The 21422-nt window shown below is 45.6% G+C and overlaps 1 long non-coding RNA gene across 2 annotated transcripts; it reads left to right on the top strand.

Moving 5' to 3' along the window:
- The first annotated feature begins 1857 nt into the window (after window positions 1–1857).
- LOC116572887 lies at window positions 1858–20384 on the top strand. Of its 2 annotated transcripts, none has more exons than XR_004278541.1 (4): window positions 1858–2047; window positions 2651–2723; window positions 11325–11476; window positions 19967–20384. It is a non-coding gene; the product is annotated as an uncharacterized LOC116572887 (long non-coding RNA). The 2 variants fall into 2 exon arrangements; XR_004278542.1 differs by lacking the exon at window positions 19967–20384 and adding an exon at window positions 17116–17415.
- Window positions 20385–21422: the final 1038 nt, after the last annotated feature.

Here is a 21422-nt window from a genome sequence, read left to right as displayed (position 1 = left end):
GTCCAGGCTCAGGGAAGGGAGAGCAGCTGCTTTGGGGAAGACCATTTTCCAGCTGGAGTCACCCTGCATCTCTCAAAATGGCCCCGTGACCTTGACTGAATGACGGAGTGGCTAAAGCCAAAGCCTGGCTGCCGAGTTCTGGTCCTGGCTCCACCACTGAGAAGTCCTGTGCCCTCAGTTCAAGCCAGTGACATCTCTCAGCGTCCTTAACGGTAGCAGTGGCGCCTAGCGGTAGCGGTTGTACCTAGGTGGTAGTGGTGCCTAGTCCTCCTGAGGGCTAGCGGAGAAGCAGGTGCCCCTCACCTCCTAGAGGGCTTGACGGCTGTTCACTAGGGTTACTCCCCTGAGCACACCATGCAGGGACCAGCCGGACCTGCTGTAATTACAAGAAACCAGGGAGGGAAGCCACTAGAAGTCTTAGGTCGGATGTGCCGACAGACGGAGACTTTGCTCCTCCTGCTCCGGACGCAGGATGTCAGGGCTAGGCCGAGGCCCTGAGCCCGGCTGCCCTCCGGGAGACACTGAGTTTACAGGGCTGCGGACCGCGCCGCTCTGCAGGTGGCCAGCCTCGTGGAGGACAGTGCAGGACAGCTCAGGGAACGGAGGCAGGGGTGGGTTGGGGAGGGGTCTGTCCAAGGGCCTGCGTGCAGTCGGTGGAAAAGCTGGGCCGGCCCCGTTTTCTGTCCTTGGGTCCCCACCATCTTTCCTCTCCCGCCAGGGTCCCTGCAGCCAGGAGGCCCCTTGGGAAAAATCAAGGAAGATGCCAAATGTCCTTCAAAGTTGTTTGTTTTTTGTTTTTTTTTTAAACCCCAGCAGATAGAAAGTTGTATTTTCTGCCCACATACTTCCTCTCATCTAAAAGCAAGCAAACTTCAGGGTTTCAGACACAGCTGGATCCAGCCAGGACCTTCACTGGCCGCACGCACAGACAATCCACCGGCTGGTGGGCTGAGCTGAGACCTTTTTAATTTAGAGGATTGTTTCCCTGCAACTCAAGAAGACGCGTGCTCAGCTCCACTTTAGAATTCGCTCTTTTCAGGAGGATGAATATCCGTCTGTTGTTTTGAAAGGGAACATATGGGCGTCAAATGACCATCATTTTCCTTTAATGGCAAACATGTGTTGATGAATATGGAAACGTCCAGAGGTGAGGCTGGTGGAGCTTGGCTGTTGCTGGGCTGGATTTCTTTGAAAGAGCCTTTGCACCAGATGGCGTTTGGGCTGCCAGAGACTAAAGCTTGGAGGAAGAGGTCTTTGCTTCTCCCTCCGCATCCTCAGGGTGGGGGTTGGGGGTGAGCAGCCCCAGGGAGGAGCCCTGTTGACTGACTTCTGTGCTCCTGGGCCGCACCTCCCCCCCACACCCCCTTCCAGGAGAGCGAGGAAGGAGACACATGGGCCTCTGAATCCAAATGATTCTGCCCACGTGGCCTCAGCCAAATGGGCCACATTGTCATCAGCACAGAGTGTAGGTGAGGCCACCTGGGTGACGCATGTCACGTGCCCAGAGCCAGGCCGGCAGCGGGTGTGTTGTGAGTGACAGCAACTATGGTCACCCAGGCCTAGACTCCACCCACCGGCCTGACCTGGTTTGGGGCTGAGATGTTGGCTCACGGCCATGCTGTGCTCTAAAAAGGGAATGTGTTGGGCCACAGCCGCAGAGTAGCAGGAAATAGAGCCCGCTCGCCACCCTGTCATTACTGGCCCAAGAGCTCCTCCTGGGCCTCTGTCTCCGCTCATATGGCAAGGGCTGGATGGAGGTGCCCCCAGGGCCCCTCCGGCCTCAACAGGCTATGCACTCAAATGACTGCGGGTTTACATCATAATGAGCAGTCGGGGTTGAGATGGCCAGTTGCCCAGTGAGCTCTTCCACCGTACCAGTGGCCCTGGCCATGCTCTAGACTGGTGTGGGGCCCGAGTGTTGGTATGTTGCCAATGCCCCCCTGGAGGAAGGTAGAGAAGAGCCAGGGTGGAGAAGCACTGGTAAGAGAGATGTCCTCTCATGGAACGGTTCGGTGAGCCTCACAAATCCAAGGCCAGCAGTATTCAGGTATGACCTTGGCACCGCCGAGCTAACTGCCCCATCCTGGCCAAGTCCTAGGCTATTATACAGAGGCGAATTTCCAAAGTTCAGCCGGCAGGGCCTGTTCCACTCCCCTAGTCTGGAGGTAGTAGATTTGTCTAGGAGTCTTTGGGGTCAGAGGTCAAGTCTAATGTGGGCTAAAATCCTGGTAGAGTGGCTCAGCACCCGCCCACAGGCTATCCCTAAAAGGATCCTGGTTCAACCACACACCCACCCATGGGCTAGGAAGGGCAGCCTGCTGTGGGATGGGTCCACACACTTTCTGACAGCTGCGCCAGCCCATTGACAACCTCTCGACCCTTCCAGATCTTTGATGGTCAGCAAAATGCTAAGGATAGGTCCAGTAATTTTAACAACAACTTCATAACCATCTGTTTACTGAGGGCTGGCTCAGTGTCCGGCCAATACTACTTATTTCACATGCATTAGCCAAATTCTAACTCCCACGGCATTCAAGCGAGACAGAGGGATGGTCCCTACTTCATATATAAAGAAATAAGCTTGGTAACTAGCTCAAGGTCCCATCAAGAGGAAAGTTGCTAAGCCAGAATCCATTCTCTCGTGTAACAGGCCTGATTGCCCCTGATCCCTCTGCCAAGGCACCCTGCACCGCCCTCCTGGCATGTGAGCCTGAGGCTACAAGGTAAGGGGGCCCATGGAACACACTTGCATCTATCCGTTGATGCATGTGAAGCTGGGGTGCAACTCCTCTACATATAGTTCTTTCAGTTGTGATCCCCTGTAGCAGAGCTCAGTTCAACTCCTCGGGGACTTCTGCTTCCAGCTAGGACACTGTAGCTTCTAGAAGACCAATTTTCCCGATGGAAACAACCAGGAAAACTGGGCAGCACACACTAGTGTGCGTGAACACACACACACACTCATACATACACTCCCTCGCTCTTTGAAGGCATCTGAGAACTCCTTAGACAGCCAGGACTTAGAATAACACTAAATAATTCATCAAAAGAAAGAAAAAAGGAAAAGGGAAACAAAATAGGTAGGATAAATGGAAAATAAATGTTAAAATGGCAGATTTAAATCCCAATATATCATTGTATAGATGTAAATAGACTAAATGCTCCATTAAAAGAACCTTTATTTTTAGAGATTTGGGGTAGAATGGCACATTCTTGGAACTGATGCCATAATGTTCTCCCATCTAAGATAGTATGGTTTATTTATTTTTAAATGGAGAGGTAGGGACTTGGACAGATATTAATTATCCTGGACAAAAATGAAACAGATCAATAAAAGGACACGTGGAGAGGCAGACATTTGAGGTCGAAAGTGGTCTCAAACTCAGCTGGCAGAGACACACTAGTGGCAGGAGATGAGGACGAGAGCCACCAGACACAATGGACAGACCGTGCTCAGGAAACAGACTGACGGCAGCCTGATCAGGCAGAAGGCAGCGAGTTAACACCTTCCTAAGGAGCGGGGGGAAGCAGAGAACTATACACCCAGAACTGTAAACCCAGCAAGAGTATTTTTCAAAGATGCAAATGGAAATGAAGGCATCAGATAAACAAAGTACCAGAGCCTCCCTGACTAAACTTCTGAAGGACGTGCCTCCGGGAGCGGACTGTGATCCCAGCAGAAAGAGCCAAGATGCCGTCAGGAGAAGTGAGACCAGGACTCCTGGACAGGACCCTCTGCCACCCAGGAAACTTCTCCCAGTTCCCAGCTCTACTGCCAGCTGCTCCCCGTTTGCCTTCCCTGAGACATGAGCTGGGGGCTCAGATAAGGACACTGTTTTCTACAGCTGTTATTCTCAAGAATAATATGGAGACTCTTCTGGGGGGCCCATAATGTCCAAACTATTTTTCTTGGCCAAGCTATTTTTATACTACTACTAAATTATTAGACTCTTGCACTCCTGTTCCTACATGAGCACACCATGGAGTTTTCTAGAGACTCCATGATGTGTGATACTGCAACAGACTAAATGTAGAAGCCAGTAGGAGCTTTCTTCTGTCTTCTATTAAGCTCTGTATTAGGGGTGCCCATGTGGCTCAGTCAGTTAAGTGTCTGACTCTTTTTGGTAAGATTTTATTTATCCATTTGATAGAGAGCACAAGCAGGGGAGTGGCAGGCAGAGGGAGAAGCAGGTTATCCTATTGAGCAGGGAGCCGGATGCGGGGCTCGATCCCAGGACCCTGGGATCATGACCCAAATCGAAGGCAGACACTTAACTGACTGAGCCACCCAGGTGCCCAGCATTTGATTCTCGATCTCAGCTCAGATCTTGATCTCAGGGTCATGAGTTCAAGCCCTGTGTTGGGCTCCATGTTGGGCATGGAGTCTACTTTAAGAAAAAAAAAAAATCTATACATTAAAGATTCACAAAAATGTAAAACATTACTACTATTCTAATTTTTTTGACATGGAAAATAAAGGTATTCTTCATAAAAGATATGCTGTGTTCATGTTAACAGGCTTATTGTAATTTTAAGATGAATTGATGTATTTATTTTGTATTTTTTGTATTTTTAAGTAAGCTCCATGCCCAATGTGGGGCTTGAACTCACAACCTTGAAATCAAGAGTCTCACACTCCATTGACTGAGCCTCATAAATTGGTGAATATTTTTAAATTTCCTCAGAGTATAACACTCTTTTTAAGAAAGTACCACAAGGGGTGCCTGGGTGGCTCAGAGGGTTGAGCCTCTGTCTTCGGCTCGGGTAGTCATCTCAGGGTCCTGGAATTGAGCCCCACATCGGGCTCTCTGCTCGGCGGGGAGCCTGCTTCCCCCTCTCTCTCTGCCTGCTTGTGGTCTCTCTCTCTCTATCAAATAAACAAATAAAATCTTAAAAAAAAAAAAAAGAAAAAGAAAGTACCACAAAATCTAGCACTCAAAAAACACAAAATTTACAATGTCTGGTATCTAATAGAAAATTACTAGACATGTAAGGAAATACGAATAGGTGACCCCCAAACAGGAGAAAAATCATTAGAAGCAGACCCAGAAGTGACTGTCGTAGTCAGCATGGACTATTTTAACAGAATCCCGCATAGCTCATATACTGCACAAACGGAATGCTCGTGGTTCTGGAGGCTGGAAATCTGAGACCAGGGTGCCAGCATGGCTGGGTTCTGGTGAGCAATGTCTTTCTAGTTTGCTGATTGCCATCTTCTTGCTGTGTCTTTACATGGCAGGGCACTAATCCCATTCACCTGGGCTCCACACTTATTACCCCACCTCCTCTTAATTACCTCCCAAGGGCCCACCTGCTAATACTATCCCATTAATGGACAGAGTTTCAACATAATGAATTTTAGAAGGACACAAATATTCACTCCCTGAGAGTGAAAGGGATGATTAAATTAGGCAAGTATATTTAAACAGCTATTATAAATACGCTCAAAGATTTAAAGGAAAGAGGAACCTAACAGAAGAGAAATGAAGATATTTTAAAAAGACTCCAAATGGAACTTCTGGAGATGAAAATTATTATAATACCTGAAATAAAACTTTCACTGGATAGAATGAATAGTAAATAGAATTCTGCACCAAAAAAGATCAGTAACTGGACAGAATACAGAAGCTGTCCAAAATGAAAGACAAAAAGAACAACAACAAAAAAGACTGAAAAAGGAAAACAGAATCTTGTGAACCATCGGATGGGAGTCAGCAGTTTGAGGTTTATTTCATTGGAGATCCAGAAAGGGAGTGGAGACAGAGGAACAATTATCAGAAGAAATAACTGAACATTTTTCAAATTTGATTAAAAAGTATAAACCCACAAACCCAGAAATTTCAAAGGCTAAGCACGATAAATACAGACAGTGACACCAAAAGCACATTATAATCAACTTGATGAAAACCTATGATAAAAAAAAAAAGGAGATCTTAAAAACAGCTAGCATTTTAAAAAGGGGAAAAAAGGCATATTAGGAAAAGAAGAAGAAAGGTAACAATTATAGATTGCCCACCAACTACTTAGGCCAGAAGATAAGAGAAAAATCATTCTAAAATACATAAAGAAAAAAGTCATCAAAGTAGATGCGTTTACATAGTGGAAATACATTTTATTTTTTTGGAAATACCTTTTACAGATGAAAGCAACATAAAGACCTTTTTCAGACAAACGGGGGAAAAAAAGTCAAGAGAATTTATTGCCAGAACTAATCTATGAGAAATGTTAAAGGCAATTTTTCAGACAGGAAAAAAATGGTATCCGATGAAAATTGAGATCAACGCAAAATGAATGAAGAGTGTCAGATATAGTGAATATGTGGGTAAATATAAAATCTGTGGACTTCAGATACAGCTGTATTTAAAGGGAAATTTGTGGTCTTAAATATGTGTCTTAGAAAATGGGTACCACTATATCCATCATGGGAAGCAAAGGAAGCAGAAAAAGGTCAAGAATATGTGAAATTCAAGTAAGCAAATAACAGAGATAAAAGCACAAATGAAATAAACAGATTTACCATTTTTTAAAAGTCAAAACTTGTTTTTGAAAATAAAATAGATTTACAGAAAGAAGGATCAAGAAAAAATAGGAGCAGCACATGCTACCAATATGGACAGGGAAGATTTAACTACTTATGAAACAGTTATTAAAAACACAGTGAGAGCCTTGTCCTAAGGAAGTCAATGTTCACTGAAATATTTAAGGATAAATGTAGCAGGATATCCCCAACTTGCTCTCGAAGATTCAGGAAAAAAAAAAAAAAAAAGGGCAGCAAATGGGACAAAATGGAAACAATTTTTGAACTCTGGGTCAAGAACACACAGAGGTTATCTGTACTATACTTGCAACTCTATTAGTATGAAATTACATATAAAGTCATAAAAATCATGTAATGATATCATAAACAACTTTATATCAGTAATTTAAAAGTGAAATGGACAGATTGCTTGAAAAAGTAATTTACCAGGGTGTCTGGGTGGCTCAGTGGGTTAAAGGCTCTGCCTTTGGCTCAGGTCATGATCCCAGGGTCCTGGGATTGAACCTCGCATCAGGCTCTCTGCTCAGCAGGGAGCCTGCTTCCCCCTCTTCCTCTTCCTGCCTCTCTGCCTACTTGTGATCTCTGTCTGCCAAATAAATAAATAAGATCTTCTAAAAAAAAAAAAAGTAATTTACCAAAACGGACACAAGAAATATAAAATGTGAATAGTCCCATATCTACTGAATAAATTGAATTTTAAAATAAAATCTTTGAACACAAGACACACAAACATTCTGGGTATATATAGCTTCACCAGAGAATTCTTTCAAAACAATTCAGGAAGAAATAACTCCAATACTACATAAGCTCTTTCAGAAAATCAAAACAGATCTAACAATGCCCAGCTGATTTTGTAAAGCCAACGTAACCTTGATTTCAAAACTTGATAAAGAGGGGCGCCTGGGTGGCTTAGTGGGTTAAGCCGCTGCCTTTGGCTCAGGTCATGATCCCAGGGTCCTGGGATCGAGTCCTGCTTTCCTCTCTCTCTCTCTCTCTCTGCCTGCCTCTCTGCCTACCTGTGATCTCTCTCTGTCAAATAAATAAATAAAAAATATTAAAAAAAAAAACTTGATAAAGACACTACAAGAAAATGACAAGTGGAGGTCTTTTGTGTACAGTAATCCAAAATCCCTTAACAAAATATTAACTAAAGCCCAGGATAAATGGAAAGGATAATACCCCATCGAAATTTACAAATCAAAGATTATTTTCACATTTAAAAATCAAACAGTGTAGTCTATTTAACCAAACATGGGGAAGAGTCACTCGCATTTGGTAGTCAGTCATCATTCGTAGTAACAAAAACTCTCAGAAGACTCAGAAGATCATAGACAGCTAAGAAAGCTTCCTCTATCCAACAGAAACATCTGCAAAAAGCCCATCGTAAACATCATACTGAGTGTAAGTTATTGAAGGCTTTCCCCTGGGATCGGGAATGAGACACGGATATACCCTACCACTTTTATTCAACACTATACAGACGTCCAACAAGAGCAAAAAAGGTGAAAAGAAGTAAAATATATAAAGAATGGAACTGAAGAAGTGAGACTGTCATTATTCTTGGAAACACGGTGGTATCATAGAAAATCAAGAAATCTGTAGATAAACTCTTGGAATAATTTAGCAAGGTTGCTGAATACAAGGTCAATATCAATAAAAATCAACCACATTTCACCATACTGGTAACAAACAAGTAGAAATGAAATTTTTAAATATTACTGTTTCTATTATGTGTGCATGTTTGAACCCACATGCACTCAGACATGCTCACACACCACAAATGTCTTAGAATAAAACTAATTTTAGTTTTGCAAATAAAGATTTGCAAGGTGCCTACAGTCAGTATTGTAAGAAATTAATAAAGACATAAATAAATTGTGTAGATATATCTGGTTTATGGGCTTACTGTTATAAAGACGCCAATATTCCCAATCGATCTATACATTCAATGCAATCAAAATCCCAGCAAGACTACTGGGAGAATGTGGGAGCTGACAAGTCCATCCTCAAGTTTACATGCAAATGCGAAGAGCCAGGAATAATGAAGATGAACAGAACTCCAGGATTTTCCACTTCCAGACATCAACAGCTGTCATAAACTGAAACTGTGATAAACAGCCCACAAGGACAACAGAGAGATTAGAAACAAACCTGCACTGGGGGCGCCTGGGGGGCTCAGTTGTTTGAGCATTCAACTCTTGATTTTGGTTCAGGAGTTGTGGGATCAAGCCCCAAGTTGGGCTCTGTGCTTGGTGGGGCGTCTGCTGGAGACTCTCTCTCCTTCTCCCTCTGCCCCACCCCTCACTCTCACCCTCTCTCTTTAAAAATAAATTAATTAATTTAAAAAAAGAAGAAAGAAAGAAAAGGAAAAGAAACCTGCACTTGATTCAACAGATATGACAGCAGGGTGCTATGGGAAAGGGTTATCTTTAATTACTGGGGCTGAGCCCGCTGGATATTCAAAGTGAAAAAACAATCTTTTTAAAAGATTTATTTATTTGACACAGAGAGAGCACAAGTAGGCAGAGAGGCAGCCAAAGAGAGAGAGGGAAACAGGCTCCCTACTGAGCAGAGCGTCCGATGCAGGGCTCAATCCCAGGACCCTGAGATCATGACCCGAGCTGAAGGCAGAGGCTTAACCCACTGAGTCACCCAGGCATGCCGGGAAAAAATAAATTTTGACCCTCAGATCACATAACATACAAAAATTGTGCCCTTACTTCATACAATATGCAAAAATCAAAATATGTAAAGTAAAACAATAAAATTTCTAGAAAAAAAACTCAGAAAATTTTCTTAACTTTGGAATAGATAAGGATTTTTTAAAAAAAGATTTTATTGTTAAGGGGGACCTGGGTGGCTCAGTCGTTAAGCATCTGCCTTCGGCTTGGGTCGTGATCCCAGGGTCCTAGGATGGAGCCCCGCACTGGGCAAACTGCCCGGTGGGAAGCCTGTTTCTCCCTCTCCCACTCCCCCTGCTTGTGTTCCCTCTCTCGCTGTGTCTCTGTCAAATAAATAAATAAAATCCTTTTTTTCAAAGATTTTATTTATTTATATGACAGAGAAAGAGAGATCACAAGTAGGCAGAGAGGCAGGAAGAGGGAGAGGGGGAAGCAGGCTCCCCGCTGAGCAGAGATTTCCCTTGTGGGACTCGATCCCAGGACCCTGAGATCATGACCTGAGCTGAAGGCAGACGCTTAACCCAATGAGCTACCCAGGCACCCCAATAAATAAAATCTTTTTAAAAAGAAGATTTTATTTTTACATAATCTCTAAAACCTACATGAGGCTCAAACTCACAATCCCGAGATCACGAGTTGCACGTTCTACCAACTGACCCAGCCAGGCGCCCCGAGATTTCCTAAATAATCTGTAAAAACACTTAACCACTAAAGGAAAACAGCTGGTAAATTGGGTTAGATTAAAATTTAAAGTTTCTGTGCAGCAAAGTAAAAAGTTAAGTCACTGAGAAGAAGATATTTGGTTATCTATGTGCATATATGTGCACACATAACACACACCCGCACATACAATATGTACACATGTACATATTTGAAAACCATGTCTGGAATATGTAAGAACTCCTACAAATCAACAATAAAAAGACCACACAACAGGAAAATAAGCTCAAAGAGGAATTTTATAGAAGTTATTGAATAGGGACACCTGGGTGGTTCAGTCAGTTAAGCATCTGCCTTCAGTCATAATCTTGGTGTACTGGGATTGAATCCCACGTTGGACTCCCTGCTCGGCGGGGCATGCTCTTCTCCCTCTGTCCTGTCCCTTGCCCACTCATGTGCTCACACTCTCTTTATCCCTCTAATAAATAAAAATAAAATCTTTAAAAAAAGAAGAAGTCATTGGATGATCAGAAAACATACAGAAAGCTGCTCCCCCTTCGAAGTTTCCAGGCAAGCACGACTTCAAACCACAATGGCGGGCGCTCCCACTAACAGTCATGGCTAAAATGTTTAAAGTTGTCAGTACCAAGGGCAGACAAGCATGGGGCTCCGGGAGCCCTCCTACCTGGCTGTTGGGACAATGCTGAGGCGACAGCCCCGTGAACTGCTGGTCATGTCTCCTAAAACCAACCAGTTCCCTGCGCCATGACCAGCAACACACCCTGAAATATGTACCCAAGGAAACGCGGACACGGGTCTACCAAAACACAGGATAAGAAGGTTCCAACGGCATTCCTGGCGCCCCCATCCCCGAAAAGCCTCCAATGTCCACCGTGGTTGGACAGTTGCTGTACTCAGCCACACCGATGGACCCCACAAACCTAACGGTCAGTGGAGGAAGCAGATGAGTTTACGAACAGACTAAGTGAACGGATGGCAAATGTCTTCGCTTGGGCTGCTGTGACAGTACCGCAGACCGAGGGCCTGCAAATACCAGAAATGTACAGAAATGCATCGCTCACGGTTCGGAAGGTCTGAAGCCAGAGATCACGCGCTGGAGCCGGTGGGTCCCGGGGTGGCTCCTGTTCCTGGTTTGCAAGCTCTCTCCCAGCTCCTCTCAAAAAGTCCCCGGTCCGTGGGGCGGGGAGGTGGGAAACCGCATGTTGGGTATTAAGGAGGGCACCTGTTGTGATGGGCACTGGGTGTTATACTCAACTAAGGAACCATTCAACACTACATCAAAAACTAATGACTTACTGCATGCGGGCTCACTGAACATTAAAAAAAAAAAGTATTCACAAACTCAGAAAAAAAAAAAAAAGTCCCTGACCCCAACATGAGAGCCCCACCCTCACGACCTCCTCTAACCCTACTCACCTCCTAAGGGCACCGCCTCCACATACCCTCCCGTTGAGGATTCGAGTGTCAACATAGGCGTCTGGGGAGGACCCAAGCAGTCAGTCCCCAGCAACAAGAGAGAGGTCAGGAAGTAGGAGGAATGACTGAGGGGGACATCAGCGGGCATCCTAAGGCACAGGTATGTTCTATTTCTTTTTCAGTCGAGGTGTAATTGACATATAACATTAGAATCACGTGTCCAGCATAATGGTTCGCTACATGTACTGTAAAATGATTGCCGCAGGAAGTGTATTTCCCGCTTTGTGCTGGTTTCACAGGTTTGTTTGGTTTGTAAAACTTTAACAAGCCGTATACTTATCATTTGTGTCCTTTTCTGTATGTATGTTACACTCCCATAAAAATGTAGTCCAACAAAAGGGAAGGGACGGGGAAAGAGGGTGGGGTGGGGGGAAAAGAGAGAGGAAGGGGGAGAAGATGCCACATCTTCCAGCTTAGGAAACGGGGCGGACAATTGGTCCCACCAGGTCTCCAGGTGCCTGGAGCACGAGTTCCCAGCACTGGTTGCAGTGATGTGCCTTCACACAGGATTTGGTGGGGACAGATGGCTAGAGGAAGGTGCCAGCGATCTCTCCCGCCATCCCCCTTCTCCTGAGGGCTTGGATGTCACTCAGCCTCACTCCCAACTCTGTGCCCGCTCTCCCCGGGTGGGTGGACATGTGCGTGCCAGCCTCCGGATAAAGAATAGGGATTAATTTGATCCTGCACCTGCGTACCTCTGAGTGCGCAGGCCTGGGGAATGAGCAGGTGGCGTGTGTGCGTGAGCTGCAGAGACGTGGCTGACCTCCACCTTGATCCAGCTCTTCCCACGCAAGCTGGGTCAGGGGAAAGGGGGCGTGCTGGTTAGCAATGGGTCGCCGAGACTGCAGCTGCTCAGGCAAGGTCCCCTGACCCCTGCCGGCTCTGGCCTGCCTGCCTCTGTGGGCCAGGGCACCACAGAGGGCATCGCAGGCTGAGCTGAGGACAGCCAAGCTTCCTGAGTGGGGTGCCAAACGCCGTGGGGGCTCCAGAGCCAATGCTCCAGCCTGTTCCTTGTTTACTTCAATCTGGGACAAATGTGGCTGCGATGATCTCTATTGGGCTAACTTTCTGAGTCTGGGATGGTCTGGAGAGGACGCTGCTGAAAGGAGGCAGGTGGCCCGAGCTCTGGATCTTTCACTGGCTTGGTGACCTGCCACCCATCACAAGCTACCCTTGCTTCAGTTCCCTTTTGTGCCGTCAGCAGTTAGCATCCTGTGCTGCCCAGCGGGGTAGCCACTGGCCATGCGGCGTGTGGCCCTTTAAATCTAGATTCCAGTTAGTTACAAATGAATTAAAGTAGGGGTGCCTGGGTGGCTCAGTCAGTTAAGCATCCAGCTCCTGATGTTGGCTCAGATCTCAATCTCAGAGTTGTGAGTTCAAGCCCCACCTTGGATGTAGAGATTACTTAAATAAGTAAATCTGCTTTGTTTTTTTTTTTAAGTGAATAAAAGTAAAAACTCGGTTCTTCAGTTGTGCTAGTCCGTATTTTAAGAGTTCAGTAAGCCGGGCGCCTGGGTGGCTCAGTGGGTTAAGCCGCTGCCTTCGGCTCAGGTCATGATCTCGGGGTCCTGGGATCGAGTCCCGCATCGGGCTCTCTGCTCAGCAGGGAGCCTGCTTCCTCCTCTCTCTCTGCCTGCCTCTCTGCCTACTTGTGTTCTCTGTCAAATAAATAAATAAAATCTTAAAAAAAAAAAAGAGTTCAGTAAGCCGCCTGGGGCTGGTGGCAACCGTAGTGGTTGGTGCAGATGAACTTTTCATCAGGGCTGGACTAAACTGATCCATGGTTTCAAGACCATTTCTATTACCCAAAGCCCAAAGTAGTCAAGGCACAAAATAAGGGGGAGGCGTTGTGACTGGGGCTCTAGCGGTTCTCCCCAGGTGACAGGAGAACATTCCATTTCTCCCACCTGCTCAGGGTTTTGACCAGAAGGAACTTAAGCAAGCACAGCATTCATCTAAATAAACAGGAGAGAAAAGTAGGAGGAGGAGGAGGGAGAGGACTTGACCGGGTAAGAATCCCCGCGGGGCACCTTCCGGCACAGCTCACACACCTCTTTCTTGGATGCTCTGTGGTTAGTCTCACGGCAACCCTGTGATGTAGGCCGGGTAGATATTAGCATCAGCCCAGTTAAAGGATAAGTAAACTGAGGCTCAGAACGCCGCGTAGCTGAGATGGAACCCACACCCATAGCTTGGCCCGTGTGTGGTCTTAGACCCGGTCCCCACGTTACTCCCTCAGGTTGAACATCCCTTTGTCGGCTCCTTCTAACTGCTCCATGAGGACTGGCTCCCATGTACTACGGGGAAGGCCTCCATGTTCTAGCAACAGTGGGCCTTGCCCACTACAATTTTCTCCCCCGCACACTCAGTCACAAACTACCCATCACCGTGCGTAGATGAACGGTGGTCCATTTCGACAGTGGAACATTACTCAGGGCTAAAAAGAAACGAGCTACCCAGCCATGGGTAGACATGGAAAGACAGAGAGGAATCTTAGATGCCTACAATGGAGTGAAAGAAGCCAATCCAAAAAGGTTATGCACTGTATGATTCCAACCTTGTGATATTCTGGAAAAGTCAAGAACTGTGGAGACAGTAGAAAGATCAGTAGTTCCCAGGGGCTTGAGGGGTGGGATGAACAGGCAGAACACGGAGGGTTTCTAGGTCAGTGAAATCATTCTGTCTGATACTGTAGCGGTGGATACATGTCGACATATATTTGTCAAATCCCAGAGACTATGCAACACCGAGAGGGAGCCCGGGTACAAGCTATGGCCCTTGGCTGAAGACGCCATGTCAGTGTAGTGACCTCCCTGGTGAGGGATGCTGGCAGGCCCGGAGCCTCTGCATGTGTAGGAGGAGGGAGTGTACGGGAACTCTACTTTTAGCTCAGTTTTGCTGTTAACCTAAAACTGCTCTAAAAAAATAAAATTTGTTAATTAAAAAAAAAATAGTACCGGCTACCCACGGAGCGCATCCAGCTGCCTCCTCTGTCCCAGGCTTTGCACGCGCCATTCATCTCCTCTCGTGGGCCTGGCCGGTTTCCCCCCCACCTTTCTGACTAGATGTCCCTCCCACCCTAAAGCCTCCCCTGGCCCTCCTTTGTGCTAGTCCCATACTTTGAAGATGCATTGCTCGTTTCATGTATCCCATTGTATTCTCACTTATTTCACAGTTCTTGTCCCATCTGTGCGTCCCCTGGGGGCCGAGAATAATGCCCGACACAGTGGAATCTCTCCGTGTTCTGCTGTGGACTGTCCTGAACCATGCTGCCTCTCTGTAGACTCTCCCGAAGCTTCTCTCTGCACACCTGCCCCAGACCCAGTTCTTCACGGACAGACCCCTTACATCCCTACCGATGATTAACCAAGTGACTGTGTTGGCTGCTCTCTGGAGCTCTAGACCAGCCACTCCTTGAGAGCTGTGTGTCAGCAAGGGCTTTATAGTTGCAAGGAACAAAAACTATTTCTAAAGTTGGCAAGAAAACAGAATTCACCAGGGGGATTCTGAGGAGCACACACTATCGGAGATGAGCCAAAGGGCCTGGACCAGGCTGGGCAGGAACTGGGACATCTCCAGGGCTGTCAGGAGCAGGAACACCGTAAGCCCTCCCTCCAGGCTATGGTCACCAGGTGACTCGGCTCCAGCCCCTTCTGACTCTACATACCTCCCTCAAGATGCGAATTTCACCCTTCGTCAGCCTTACTTTCTCCGAGCAGGGAGCTGAGATCCAGGAGGGTGAGGTGTTTTGCTCAAGGTCCCAGCATCATCAGGATAGGTTTCTTCAATCACGTAAAGGTCAGGGTTCATTCCAGTGTGCAGCTGTTACCCTCTGTGCTGACGGAGGGGTCCTGGGGAGCCCGGCCTTGGGCCTTTCCTTGGTGATCGGATGTCGGCTGGCTTGTTCCATTTGGAGCCACTTTTGCCTCTTTGGTCCACAGATCCAGGATGATGGCAGCTTGGCACAGTCAGGCTGAACGGCACCGTGATTGCCTCATCCTTGGTAAATGTGCAGCACGCACACCTAGGCTTTCTTCTACCTGTATTAGCTAGCTATTGCTGCCTAACAAATCAGTCTCGAAAGGCAGAACCTTCTAAGAATAACCTTTTCTCTTACTCACAGTTCCACAGGTTGGGAATTTAGGCTCAGGTTGGCTGGGCAGGGCTTCTGGTTTGGCTCAGCTCCCTCACTTACCTGCAGACAGATCTGTTACCTTGGCTGGGTGCTCTCCTGTGTTTGGGGATCAGGTGGCTGTAGACACAGTCTAGGGTGGTTTCAGTTGGGACAACTGGGCTCTTCTCCATAATGACTTTTACGGTCCAGCAGACCCTCCTAGGTTTGTTCTCACGGTGATGGAAAGGGTGAAGAGGGACAGCAGAAACGGAGGCCTCTGTTACATTCTATTACCCAATTTATTACCAAATCACAAGGTCAGCTCAGATTCAAGGAGCAGAGAAATAGACTCTCCCTCTTAAGCATGAGAGCTTACCTATTACAGCAAAACTCATGGAACGCATTATTCATAATTACCAAAAAGTAGAAGCAATGCTAATGTTCACCAGCTGATGAACAGATAAACAAAATGTGGTATATCTGCACAAAGTAATATTTTGGTCATAAAAGGAATGAAGTATGGATATGTGCTACAACCTACAGAGATCTTAAAAGCATTATACTAAGAGGAAGAAGCCAGATACAAAAGGCCACATATTGTATAATTCCATTTACATGAAATGTTCAGAACAGGCAAATCCCTAGTGTCAGAAAGTAGATCAGTGGTGTCCAAGGACTGGAGTGCACAGGGGAAACGAGATGGGGTTTCTTTTTGGGGATGATAGAAATGTTCCAAAATTAGATAGTGGTGGTGGGGGCATAATTCTGTGAATATACCAGTAACTACTGAATTGTATCATTTAAAAGGGTGAATTTTTTGTTTTATGAATATCTAAATAAAGCAGTTATTTAAGTAGTAAACAAGTGAAACTTAGGGACCCTGGGTGGTTCAGTCTGCTGTTCCCCCTGCTAGTGGGTGCTCTCTCTCTGACAAATAAAATCTTAAAAAAAAAAAGAAAAATGAAACTTACTCAAAACAAATCAACCAAAATAAGAATACCTCTTTTTAGAAATGTATAAATCAGGGCCATGAAATTTTAAATATTTTTTTAAAGATCTATTTTGTTTATTTGAGAGAGAGAGCACGTGTGCTCACACATATGAGCGCGGGGGGGGGGACACAGAGGAGAGGGAGAGGCAGACTCCCCACTGAGCAGGGAGTCAGACCCTACTGGGGGCTCCATCCCAGGACCCCAGGATCCTGACCTGAGCCAAAGGCAGATGCTTAACTGACTAAGCTGCCCAGACACCCCAGATTTTAATCACTTTTCATGAATTTTCATCTGTTATACATAGAAATTTATTGATAATCTACTCAAAAGAGATATTTTAAGATTTTTACAGCCATTTAATGATTCTCATCCTCAATGAACAATATTTGAAGTAGTACAGTGAGTTTTATTGTTGCTACTCAATAAAAATGATTCTACTGGAAGAATTTACAAGTAAACATCATTGATTTTGTGTAGATAGTGCTCATGTAAAGCTATTAAGGAAATCTAAAATTTGGCCCAAAGTTTAGAATATTTTCTGGATGGTTGATACCTTGTGGATATGTTCAATTATCTATGAATTATACAATAAAATATGTAAATCACCTAAATCACTGTCTTTTCCTTTAAAAGCACTGTATTTACTATCACACCAAATAACTATCCAAGAAAATTAAACAATGTATCTTATGAGCTGAGAACCTATAAATTGAAAATTAGAAGACTATTTGGATCCATGGGCAGTCCAAGGTACTCAAGCTACAGGAAGAGTTTGGAAATTGAATTGAGTCTTCAATTTTATCTTTAATGGAAATTACAGTGTAGAAGCAGTTGGCATTTGGAAAAATGAAAACAAAGAGTTGTAGTTTTAGGAAATAATTTTCAGAGATGTCAGGACTTTGAGTACTTTGTTGAGTTCTACAAGAAAGAAATGTTTTGATTATTGAAGCTGATAAGTAGAGGGTGAGCATAGTAAACTGGTAAAGGAAAACATGAAAGAGGAACAGAAGGTATTAGAAAAACAAAGAAATATGCTGTCTTTGAAAACAACAAAGTGGCAGTTCCTAGGGAAAAACACTATTAAATTGTCTGACGAATTACACGAGAACCTATTTGCTATTTTATCATAAAAATAAATGAGCGTAGGGGCGCCTGGGTGGCTCAGTCATTAAGTATCTGCCTTCGGCTCAGGTCATGATCTCAGGGTCCTGGGATCGAGCCCTGCATCAGGCTCTCTGCTTGGCGGGAAGCCTGCTTCTCCCTCTCCCACTCTCCCACTCTCCCTCCTCTGTCGCTGTCTCTCTCTCTGTCAAATAAATAAATAAATAAAATCTTAAAAAAAAAATGAGCATAAAGGTGCCTGGGTGGTGCAGTCAGTTAAGCATCTCACTCCTGGCTTGGGCACAGGTCATGATCTCAGGGGTCACGAGATCGAGCCCTGAGTCAGGCTCTGCCCTCAGTGCAGAATCAACTTGAGATGTTCTCTCCCTCCCCCTCTGCTCCTCCCGCTCATTCCCTCCCTCACTTTCTCTCTCTCTCTCAAATAAATAAAGATCTTTAAAATAAATAAATAAATGAGCGTAGTAAGCTTTGCTGTGCTTTAATGGATTTAATTCTGAAATTGACCAACTGATGTTTGCAAAGCTTCGTGGATTTTCAATGAACAAAATTTAATAAAATTGAACCAACTTATCTGACAGTCTAACAAAATATTTGTAAAATAGGTGATAATAGAAATTGGCTGTACAAAAATGTCACTACAATAAAGGCAGAAAAATTCCAAATGCAGATGCTGTGGGTTTAGTAGACACCAGAAGTCCAGGGTTCAAAGCACAACTGTGGATGATAAAAACGATTCTCTTCTTCCTGAGACTCTGTGTCTCCCAATGCTATTGATTTCCCGAGAAAGCCACTGGAAAAGTTTGATGCGATCCCTAAGTCAGACTGTGGCCCAGACAGGGGCGCCATTGAGCCAGCAACAGCTGTACTGAAAAAAAGATCACACCCACAATTTCTGAACTCCAGTAAGTGACTTAGAAATGATTAGAATAATGTAATGAACAGTTTATGTTACTGTATATACCCCTTCATTTTTCTATGCCTTTCTATATGAAATGTCTTTATATATCTTAGGTTTATTTCAAAAAAATAAGAGAAAATATATTAGCTTTATTATTGCCATGTTAATTTATATTCCCCATTACTGCATATTTTCACTATCATCCTGCCTGTGGAATAGTACAGTAGGAATTGTCATCATCTGTGTTTTTATTTTTTCCCATTCTTTATTCTGTACGTTTTCAAACTTACAGAAGAGGAGTTCAGCGAGCACTCGTGTACATATGGTCACCTGGCTTCCACAGGTGCTGACCTCTGCTGCATTGTCTTTCTCTGTATCCGTGGTTTTTGAGCCGTCTGAGTGTACACTGCAGACAGCATGACTTTTCACCCCAGAACGGACAGGCCATGTATTTCCTAAAAGTCAGGAGATCCTCTCACATAGCCGTAGTATCATTATTGTGCTTGAGAAAACTCACAATTTCCTAATATCTAACCCAGTCCCTACTCAAATTTCCCCAAACGTATAGTCGTTTGTTTGTTTGTTTTCAGAGTCACAGGCAATCCGGGTTGTTGTGTTTCTAGACTCATTTAGTCAGATTGGTCCCTCCACTTTTTTCTCTCCTCCCACTGACACTTTTTGAAGAACGTAGACCAATTACGCCATAGTGTCGCATGTTCTGGATTTGTCTGTCTCCTCATGACACTCTTTCCTCCACCCCTATGTGTTTTTGTGTACCGGAAATTGGGCCCAAAGACTTGGCTGGATTCAGCTTAGGAAGTCCAAACATGGGGCACCTGGGTGGCTCAGTGGGTTAGGCCTCTGCCTTCGGCTCGGGTCATGATCTCAGGGTCCTGGGATCAAGCCCCACATGGGGCTCTCTGCTCAGCAGGGAGCCTGCCCCCCACCCCCACCCCCTGCCTGCCTCTCTGCCTACTTGTGATCTCTGTCTGTCAAATAAATAAATAAAATCTTAAAAAAAAAAGTCCGAACACTCCTCAGGTAAAGTCCGTTTAGAGTCCCATCACATCAGGAGGCCCATGATATCATGAGTCCCCGTTAATGAGACTAATGGGCTGAGGAGGGGAGACAGTGAGATCTCTGTCGTGTAAGCAGAATTTTGAGACAACCAAGGGCACTGGGACATGCACAAAGCCCTAGATAGTAGCAATGAATTCCTCACTTCATTGGGGTGGTAACGCTGGGATTATATAAGGAAATGTCCTCACACACAGAAGTATTTAGGAGTAGGCAGAAGGATGAGATGCTGGCAGCAAGTTTTGAAAGAGCAGAGCCACAGTTTGTCGAAGGGAAAGAGGGAGCCGAAGCAAGGCCGTCAAATAGTTGACAATCCTTGAAACTGGGGCAGGAAAAGTTGTGGTTCCTCGTACTAATCTCTCTGCTTATCTTTGAAAACTTTCATAGCGGAGAAAAAAGAAGGAATGAATGATTTTGAGATGGTGAGGGGCAACACAGCCAAACCAAAGAGCCGCAGCTGACCGACTGCGACCGTGGCCACCGGGCTCTGTCCCTGCTCCGCCAGCAGACCAGCGAGGCGAGCCCCGTGAAGCAGAGTGAACGTTTCTATCACCGTTTCCAAGGGCACAATACCTTTAGTCAGCCTTACCTTTGTAAGATCCACTTAACGTTTGTTTGCTCAATAAAAGGCCATAAATTGTTTTCCCAAATGGCCAAAGGATGATGCTGAAAACGAGTGCTGTTTCTAAAAAGCGGATTTTGTTCACGGAGAAACCCCTCGAACCCTTCAAGCTCGTCTCCAGTGCGGCTGCACCAGGCCTCGCCTTTGAGCGCAGTTGGCAGAAACCTATTCTGGCCTTGGAGGAAAACCGGACCCGTGAAAGAAAGGATACTCACGAGACTGCTTTCCAGGCCCTTCTGTCTCTCCAGGGACTGCCTGCCACTGTCTTCGGAGGTGATCCTGGCTTCTTAAAGCACCTTTCCTAGGAAGATGTTAAAATGAGGTCCAGCCCACTGTAAGATAACAACTTCTATGGCGCTTTTCAGTCTACAAAGGCATTTTTATTTGACAGAGAGAACAAGGGGGAGGGGCTGAGGGAGAGAGAGAGGCAGGCTCCCCGCTGAGCAGAGAACATGGGGCTCCATCCCAGGACCCAAAGATCATGACCCGAGCCCACGGCAGCCGCCCAACAGACTGAGCCATCCAGGTGCCCCAGGAAGTTGGTCTTGAATGGAAACTCTTAAGGGTGTTTTCAGGACACGTGCTTAAAGGAGTAAGATTTAACAAGTGAAGATTTATCCAAGCGACTTCCTCAGATGACCATCTGCATCTTACGGCCTTTTCTTCAGAAACAAGTACATCTCCGGGGCGGTTTGATTTGGGTCCCCCTATTTTCATTCAAAAGTCAAGCAACAGGTATTTCCTGGTACCCGCTCTGTGCCAGGATTGTGCTGGTGCCAAGAGTTCTGAGATGACTCAGAATTTCCTGCCCTTGAGGGCTTCGCGTCCTACGGGGGAGTTCCATACGAGCCGGAACTCTGTGTGCCGTGCTGAGTGCTCTGTCCCATACAGGCCAGGCACCCGACAGGTGTCAGAACAAGTCCTCAGGTCGCACAGGCCTCCCAGGTGAGACAGGTTTCCTCAGGGAGGGGACATTTGATCTGGGCCTTCAATGATGAGTAGGATGTGACAGATTGAGAAGATGGAGAAAGTTTTCAGGATTTAAGTTGCATAAGTCTCACGTGTGCCAGCTGCCTGCCTTGGACTGTGTTTCTCAAGAATGCTTAGGTAAGGTCTCCAAATTCCTCCCACACACCACACCCTGAAACTGTCTAAAAGGTCTTTTGGATGGCCCACCTTTTAGTACAGCTAAACCACATATATTTCTTTTTCAAGATTTTA

This window comes from Mustela erminea, chromosome 14, assembly GCF_009829155.1.
Source record: "Mustela erminea isolate mMusErm1 chromosome 14, mMusErm1.Pri, whole genome shotgun sequence".
NCBI classification, from domain to species: domain Eukaryota; kingdom Metazoa; phylum Chordata; class Mammalia; order Carnivora; family Mustelidae; genus Mustela; species Mustela erminea.
The sequence above is the reverse complement of the archived record's forward strand: the minus strand, read 5'-3'. Positions and strand labels throughout refer to the sequence as shown.